Source organism: Coffea arabica, chromosome 9e (genome assembly GCF_036785885.1).
Source record: "Coffea arabica cultivar ET-39 chromosome 9e, Coffea Arabica ET-39 HiFi, whole genome shotgun sequence".
In the NCBI taxonomy this organism is placed as follows: Eukaryota; Viridiplantae; Streptophyta; class Magnoliopsida; order Gentianales; family Rubiaceae; genus Coffea; species Coffea arabica.
This window is the reverse complement of record NC_092327.1, coordinates 31,819,266-31,828,534: the sequence shown is the minus strand read 5'-3', so window position 1 is coordinate 31,828,534 and position 9,269 is coordinate 31,819,266. Positions and strand designations below refer to the sequence as shown.

The window sequence follows — 9,269 nt, the reverse complement described above, 5'->3', positions numbered from 1 at the left end:
GGATGAGGGTTGAGATTTTGGTTGCCAAGGCTGGTGGAATCCTGGTGGACGATTCGGGAATGAACCTTGTTGCCTGTTCCCATAACTGAGGTTGGGATGGTCTCTCCAACCGGGGTTGTATGTGTTGGAATACGGGTCATACTGCCTGCGGGGCGCGGGCAGGCCTCCGGCCATATTTACCTGTTCCGCCCCGTTCTCTTGCAAAATGGGGCACAAATCCGTGCAGTGGTCCATGCTAGTGCAGATTTCACACACCTTTGCTCGCGGTGTGTCTCTCATGGCCAATTGCCTGACAGCAGACGTCAACTCTGACAGTTGCTGCTGGATGGATGACGTCTCTGCTTCATTGACTCTACGGGTAGGAGTGTTCTCACGGAAGCCGAACTGCTGAGAGTTTTCTGCCATGGCTTCAATAAGGTCCCATGCTTCCCTCGGTGTTTTGTTCGCCAGGGCTCCTCCACTCGCAGCGTCAATAATACCCCTGTCAGTTGACTGGAGCCCTTCATAGAAGTACTGGATCAACAGTTGTTCGCTAATCTGATGCTGTGGGCATCCCTTGCACAACTTGTTGAACCTTTCCCAATAATCGTACAATGATTCCCCGGAGTACTGCTTGATACTGCATATTTCCTTTCTCAAACTCGCAACCCGGGATGCGGGAAAAAATTTTTCCAGAAATTTCTTTTTCAACTGTGCCCACGTGGTGATACTACCTGCAGGTAGGTAGTATAGCCAATCCTTCGCTGCATCCTTGAGAGAGAAAGGGAAAGCCCTGAGTCGTATTTGCTCTTCGGTGACCGCAGGGGGTTTCATGCTAGAGCAAACCACTTCGAATTCCTTGATATGTTTGTGGGGTTCCTCACCAGAAAGGCCATGGAACGAAGGTAGGAGTTGAATCAACCCCGATTTCAACTCGAATGAGGTATTCTCAGCCAGAGTTGGGAACGTGATGCACAAGGGCTGATGAGTCAGTTCTGGGGTAGCCAGCTCCCGTAATGTCTGGGTGTTGGCCATGCTCAATTCGTCTTCTATTGACTCGTTTTCAGAAAATGAGTACCCTTCTTTTTGTCTCTTGGTCTCTTGCCTTCGCCTACGTGCTGCCTTCTCAACCTCAGGATCGTATACCAAGTCACCTGTGCGAGAAGAACGGGGCATAAACTAGCAAAAGTACCAAGAAAAAGAAAAATAAAATAAAACAAAATAAAAACTGAATTCAAAAAGAAACAACTAATTCAGACGCCAGTCCCCGGCAACGGCGCCAAAAATTGACAGGTGCCGAACCTGTGCAATAATAATAAATAAATCCTAACTACCACCTGCAACAGCTAGTAATCAATTCGAGTACTGGAGCAGGGACTCTAGGTGTGCAATGGGTTACTTGATTCACCCTGTTCCCGAAGAGTTTGCTTAATCCGATATACCTGAATCAATTATTTAACTGAGTTCTCTAACTAGTAGATAGTGGTAAGCAGGGTCGTCTCCTCAGGGACTGGAGAGATATTTGTTTCTTTTCAAATCAAGATTAATGGGGGGTTTTGGTATCAAATGCCAACTAAACAAATTAACTGCAGAAAATAATTAATTAAAAGAAATAAATGAGAGAAACTCTAGCCAAGGGTATACTTCAGAAATGGTTCATGCACTGATCATTGATTCAAAGGTAATTCCAACATTTACTAATAGATTGGTTCTAGTTGTCTCGCACGCGCTAAACAACCAACCCTTCCTTAATTTATCGATAGCCAAGGTACGACCGTTAGCTATTTCTCTAACCCAAAAACAACCCTAGGTACGACCGTAGGATTCAATTTCCAGATTGCATTAATAATTAGAAAGGCCCAATCCTAACCAATAAACACGCTACGAGGGTTTATTTAAGCTAGATCATATATTCCCCTGACATAAACCCAATTATACCAGTTGCTACTGGGATAGAGGTAACGAACAATTACGGATTCAATTACCTCTATTTAGCAAAATAGCCTATATGAATAATTAATTATTGCGCACTAATCAATCATACACAAGAGCTATAACAGTTAAAAGCAAAGAACATATAAATACCAATAAACGGAGGAAATAATTAAAAGCGGTTTAGATCTCACAGCATTAATTGAACCAATTCATCAGCTGTCCCTTGACTAGAATTAGAGAATTAGCCCTCCATTAATGGAGGACAAACCGCGCGTGGAAAACTGAGAAAGGTTTGCACTTCGATTATCCCGCTTCGGTCCACCACAGGAGGAGAAAGCTCAAATTTGTATTGCTCTCGATTGTTAAGTGGAAACATACGAGAGATTGCTTTTGTTCTCCAATTCGATTCGCACAAGGTAGGACAGCCCAAGAGCAAAGTCAACAATGGCGGCTCCTTTAAGCTTTCTTCCTTTTTCCAATTGAAGTCAAGATACACGAGAGTGAAAGTTTCTCAATTGCTTGATTTCTCAAGTTGTCAAGTCAAAACATGAAGAATTCGTTTCTCACAAGTCAACAATGATGGCTTCTGTCCGTTGCCTTTTTCCCCTCCAGGCTGCGGCTCTCTCCTCTCATTCAAAAACCAAAAACGAAGACCCCTCTCTAACCTAAGCCGCGCCAGAGATAAATTACAAATTGTTACTTCTCAAAATTGCAGCAAGACTCCCTAGAAATATATATTAAAATAAAATCTATTACAATTAGGTTTTTTTCCGCTTCTCAAACGGGCCCCACGTCCGACGAATCTCCTAAAAGTTAAATTTAAGCACTTTTCGGCACCCATTCCTGCAATTAGCACCCAAAACAGAATATTAGTAAAATCCACCCAATTAACGAAAATATTCAGTCAATTAATTATGCAATAACGCCCAAAATACCCACTAAAATGCAACCTATCAATCTCCCCCACACCTGAACTATGCTTGCCCTCAAGCATAATTAACTCAGAAGTAAAATCAAGATGCTAAGCAAATCACAGCAGTTCACACCAAGAATGGCATTCCAAGTTCCCCAATAACCTTATCGAAATCAGAATATACTAAATCAGCAACGCTCGCAGTTCAACGTGCACTCATTCACTCCAAAGTGTATATGAAATGTATATAAGATGGCTCTCAAATCAACACAATAGAATGACACTACCATAAGCTTGCTCTTATATCATATCTCTACCACTTACTTATGAATTTAAATGCAGCAATCAAGGGACTTCAAAAGGTTGTAATGGGGCTAGGGTGAGAAGGTAGGATAAAAAGGAGTAGAAAGGGTGCAAAAGTATAAAGAAAGTGCTCAGAAATTCATTACACAGATTCTTGTACATTTGAAGCTTCAAGGCATCTCAACCATCTTATAAGTGGAGTACATTGGCATTTGCCACGGCTTTCGACTTTTCTCCTTTTTCATTCATCTACTTCCCCTCTCGTTTTCTTTTCCCCCTTTTTTTTTTTTTTTTCTTTTGCTTTTTTTTTCAATACTCCCAACCAGCACCCTAAAGGTCAACTTGACTTGCTGGTTTCCTGCACTTTGTCTTCTTTTCACATCCCTTCTTTTTTCTTTTGTTTTTTTTTTGTTTTTTTTTTCGGTGCATAAATGGGTGTAATGCCCTTCGAATAATACTCCAAAAGTCTGTATAATGAAATCAAAGCACTTCTTCACACGAGGTACAAAAAGAAAGTCTAAAGAGATGTTTTACGGCTAGGAACTAGGGTCTCAAGCGAAGAGTAGGAGTTAAGGCTCAACTTGGCTCCCTAATGGTAGTAAATAATCCAAGGGTCGGTTTTAAGAAAGTCCAAAATGGCTCATTCCTAGGTGCCCTATCATTTTAATGCATTAAACTCATGTAAATGTGGTCTTGACATGCATAACCGAGCAAGTTCTAGAATGACAAACCATGTGCACTAACCACTCAATCAAACGAAAAATTAGGCCCAAAAATCGCACAAGTGGTCAAATTTATGTCAAGTTCAGCATATTAATCAATCAATTCAGTATCAAGGAAAGTGGAACACCCCATGGCATGAACTTACTATGTACGCTTATATCCCAATTCGCATTCATCATCGTTCAAAGAAAAGACAACTACTAAGGCAAGGAAAAACTCAATCAGACAACGAAAAGCACAACCAAAGCATAGTTAACCCTCCCCCACACCTAAACCTTACATTGCCCTCAATGTAAGCAAAGTAAGACCAAATTAGAGGTATTGGGGCAACGACACTTCCCTGACAACGGAGGAGGGCAGAAATTCAAATCATGGCTGCGGAGGGAAAGGCGGGCGGAAGCCCACGTGATGGAGATACTGCGCTATATTCTGGGCCATCCCGCCCATTTGACGCTCCATCCGATCCATACGAGTGTCCATGTGCTCTGGCCCTTATTTTTTTGGTTTAGTCATTGGAAATCAGAGGGCAAGGTGGAGGCAAGGAAATGGGATTCCAAAGAGGTCAACAAACAGCCAACAAAGCAAATGACAACTAAATACAGCTTCCAATCACAGACAAGTGCAGAAACGGCCGATGAACACATCCCCAAGAATTAGTTAAACCTGTCAGCAGCAAAATTTTCCCAAAATACCACAAATTCAACCCAAAAACTATTTAATTAGACAAACACAGCAAAATTCCCCCAAAAACGAATTAAACAGACAACTAGAGTAAGAGCTTTCCCCAAATATCACTGGGTGGGCACAACGTTAACCAAATAATCAACAATCAATCCACAGATATGCCACAGCACCCAAACAAGCACCAATTTTCTGTCCTCAGCTAGCAAATCAAAAATCTGGCCTCAGCTAAGAAATTAAAATCTGGCATTAGCTAATAAAAGCTAGTAATCTGGCCTCAGCTACTTAGAGACAGAAAATGAAAGAGGGATATCACCGGAGAAAAATTTTTCAGCTCATTTGACAGGTTGAGGAGGGACGCGCGTGGCCTGCGATGGTGGTCTTGATGATCGCGCGCAATGACCTGCTGGAGATGCGCGCGCCTGGCTGGTAGACTGTGCGACTTCAGGCGGGCGGCGGACTGGGCAGCGGACTGGAGCAGGGTGGGCGCGGAGGAGGCTGGCACGCAGAGGGCTCGCGCGCCTGGGCTGGATCGCGCGCAGGAGCGGCGCGCAGGGGCGGCATCGCTGGGCTGCGTCGCGCGCAGGGAGCGCGCTTGGGCGCTGGGGTGGAGTGAGCGTGGCGGAGGCGTGCGGTCTGCGCGCACGGTCTGGGTTGCGCGTGCGGTCTGCGATGGGCGGCGGCGGCGGGCAGCGACGGCTGGGGCCTGGCGTGGGCACGCTCAACTGCCCTGAAGCCCGCAGAACCTGAGCGAAAATTTCCTCCGTCAGGCGTGACCACCTGGCGTGGGCACGTCTAACTACTATGGAGTTTGCAGAACCTGATCGAAAATTTCTTCCCTTGGAACGTGACCACCTGGCGTGGGCACGTCTAACTACTATGGAGTTCGCAGAACCTGAGCGAAAATTCCTTTCCCTCAGGCGTGACCACCTGGCGTGGGCACGCCTAACCACTAATCTCCTGCCACAAAACATCAAACCATCAATTGACACTAATACATAATTAAAACTTCAAAAATGCATGAAAACTAAAACAAATAGTCTTGGGTTGCCTCCCAAGTAGCGCCTTTCTTTAATGTCTTTGGCTAGACATAGCACCACTCTTTAGTCTGGATGTAATTGAATTTTCCTTGTAATTGGTGGCCCTCCTCCAGGATCCACATGGCCATTGAGTGCAACTTTTTCCCTAAATTTTCTCTCCATTTTTACCTCATGAATTGCTTTCATCCTATAGGACTTGTTCGTAGCAACCTTGAATCTACCCCTACAAGCAAACTTAGAAAATTCTTGCACAGAGGGATTAATGGTATACATAGCAAACACAGAATGAGAGTTAACAGGATGTTTCATTGTATCAAAAATGTTAAAGTGGACTATTTCTCCATCAAATTCCATCGTGAGAGTACCCTTACTAACATCAATTTTAGTCTGGGCAGTACTCAAAAATGGTCTTCCTAATATAATGGGTGATGGATTCGGGGCACTTCTATCATCCATGTAAAGCACGTAAAAATCAGCAGGAAAAATTAATCCATCTACTTGCACTAAAACATCCTCAACTATCCCATCCGGGTAAGCACATGTACGATCAGCCAATTGAATTATTATCCCCGTTTCTTTTAAAGGTCCTAAATTTAGGGAATCATAGATTGACTTAGGCATCACATTAATAGAAGCCCCTAAATCTATCATGGCCTTTTTGATACTAGAATGGCCAATCTTACAGGGGATAGCAAACATACCTGGATCTCCGCATTTGGGTGGGAGTTTCCTTTGAAGTACAGCTGATACATTCTCTCCTACCATCACTCTTTCATCACCCCTTAGCTTTCTTTTGTTAACGCACAAGTCTTTCAAGAACTTTGCGTACTTGGGTACCTGTTTGATCGCGTCCAATAGGGGGATGTTTACTTGAACTTTGCGGAACACATCCAGGATTTCTTTTTCCTTTTCTGCCCTCTTTGTCTTTTCCAACCTGCAAGGAAAAGGAGCTATATTAGATTTAATAGGGATCGAAGGAATAGATGTTACCTTAGGCTCTTCGCGAATGCGCCCTTCCTCTTCAATCTCCTTTTCTATCTCCTCCTCACTTTTGCTTTTCGAATTTTTCACTTTAGCCCCTTCCAACTCCTTACCACTCCTCAGTGTCATGGCGCTTACATTCTTGGGATTTTCCTGGGGCTGCGATGGCAGTTTCCCATAAACGTGAGATTCCAAGCGGTTGATGGCAGTTGCCAGTTGACTTATTCGAACATCTTGGTCCTTCTTGTCAGCTTTGGTGCCCTGCTGGAGCTGCTCGGTTTTCGCGGCCAATGATCTGATCTCCTCTTGAAGCTGTGTAGTAGTCGTGACCAGGTTAGTAGTAGTCGTGGCCAGGTTCTTGACTAGATCCTCCAAGGAACTCTCTGAATTGGAGGATGAGGGTTGAGATTTTGGTTGCCAAGGCTGGTGGAATCCTGGTGGACGATTCGGGAATGAACCTTGTTGCCTGTTCCCATAACTGAGGTTGGGATGGTCTCTCCAACCGGGGTTGTATGTGTTGGAATACGGGTCATACTGCCTGCGGGGCGCGGGCAGGCCTCCGGCCATATTTACCTGTTCCGCCCCGTTCTCTTGCAAAATGGGGCACAAATCCGTGCAGTGGTCCATGCTAGTGCAGATTTCACACACCTTTGCTCGCGGTGTGTCTCTCATGGCCAATTGCCTGACAGCAGACGTCAACTCTGACAGTTGCTGCTGGATGGATGACGTCTCTGCTTCATTGACTCTACGGGTAGGAGTGTTCTCACGGAAGCCGAACTGCTGAGAGTTTTCTGCCATGGCTTCAATAAGGTCCCATGCTTCCCTCGGTGTTTTGTTCGCCAGGGCTCCTCCACTCGCAGCGTCAATAATACCCCTGTCAGTTGACTGGAGCCCTTCATAGAAGTACTGGATCAACAGTTGTTCGCTAATCTGATGCTGTGGGCATCCCTTGCACAACTTGTTGAACCTTTCCCAATAATCGTACAATGATTCCCCGGAGTACTGCTTGATACTGCATATTTCCTTTCTCAAACTCGCAACCCGGGATGCGGGAAAAAATTTTTCCAGAAATTTCTTTTTCAACTGTGCCCACGTGGTGATACTACCTGCAGGTAGGTAGTATAGCCAATCCTTCGCTGCATCCTTGAGAGAGAAAGGGAAAGCCCTGAGTCGTATTTGCTCTTCGGTGACCGCAGGGGGTTTCATGCTAGAGCAAACCACTTCGAATTCCTTGATATGTTTGTGGGGTTCCTCACCAGAAAGGCCATGGAACGAAGGTAGGAGTTGAATCAACCCCGATTTCAACTCGAATGAGGTATTCTCAGCCAGAGTTGGGAACGTGATGCACAAGGGCTGATGAGTCAGTTCTGGGGTAGCCAGCTCCCGTAATGTCTGGGTGTTGGCCATGCTCAATTCGTCTTCTATTGACTCGTTTTCAGAAAATGAGTACCCTTCTTTTTGTCTCTTGGTCTCTTGCCTTCGCCTACGTGCTGCCTTCTCAACCTCAGGATCGTATACCAAGTCACCTGTGCGAGAAGAACGGGGCATAAACTAGCAAAAGTACCAAGAAAAAGAAAAATAAAATAAAACAAAATAAAAACTGAATTCAAAAAGAAACAACTAATTCAGACGCCAGTCCCCGGCAACGGCGCCAAAAATTGACAGGTGCCGAACCTGTGCAATAATAATAAATAAATCCTAACTACCACCTGCAACAGCTAGTAATCAATTCGAGTACTGGAGCAGGGACTCTAGGTGTGCAATGGGTTACTTGATTCACCCTGTTCCCGAAGAGTTTGCTTAATCCGATATACCTGAATCAATTATTTAACTGAGTTCTCTAACTAGTAGATAGTGGTAAGCAGGGTCGTCTCCTCAGGGACTGGAGAGATATTTGTTTCTTTTCAAATCAAGATTAATGGGGGGTTTTGGTATCAAATGCCAACTAAACAAATTAACTGCAGAAAATAATTAATTAAAAGAAATAAATGAGAGAAACTCTAGCCAAGGGTATACTTCAGAAATGGTTCATGCACTGATCATTGATTCAAAGGTAATTCCAACATTTACTAATAGATTGGTTCTAGTTGTCTCGCACGCGCTAAACAACCAACCCTTCCTTAATTTATCGATAGCCAAGGTACGACCGTTAGCTATTTCTCTAACCCAAAAACAACCCTAGGTACGACCGTAGGATTCAATTTCCAGATTGCATTAATAATTAGAAAGGCCCAATCCTAACCAATAAACACGCTACGAGGGTTTATTTAAGCTAGATCATATATTCCCCTGACATAAACCCAATTATACCAGTTGCTACTGGGATAGAGGTAACGAACAATTACGGATTCAATTACCTCTATTTAGCAAAATAGCCTATATGAATAATTAATTATTGCGCACTAATCAATCATACACAAGAGCTATAACAGTTAAAAGCAAAGAACATATAAATACCAATAAACGGAGGAAATAATTAAAAGCGGTTTAGATCTCACAGCATTAATTGAACCAATTCATCAGCTGTCCCTTGACTAGAATTAGAGAATTAGCCCTCCATTAATGGAGGACAAACCGCGCGTGGAAAACTGAGAAAGGTTTGCACTTCGATTATCCCGCTTCGGTCCACCACAGGAGGAGAAAGCTCAAATTTGTATTGCTCTCGATTGTTAAGTGGAAACATACGAGAGATTGCTTTTGTTCTCCAATTCGAT

The 9,269-nt window shown here is 44.0% G+C and overlaps 2 non-coding genes across 2 annotated transcripts; both read left to right on the top strand.

Moving 5' to 3' along the window:
* Positions 1 to 535: 535 nt before the first annotated feature.
* Positions 536 to 642, top strand: LOC140014917 (small nucleolar RNA R71). The gene has a single exon (XR_011821663.1). It is a non-coding gene; the product is annotated as a small nucleolar RNA R71 (small nucleolar RNA).
* A 6,841-nt stretch (positions 643 to 7,483) lies between these two features.
* On the top strand, positions 7,484 to 7,590 carry LOC113710764 (small nucleolar RNA R71). The gene has a single exon (XR_003452950.1). It is a non-coding gene; the product is annotated as a small nucleolar RNA R71 (small nucleolar RNA).
* Positions 7,591 to 9,269: the final 1,679 nt, after the last annotated feature.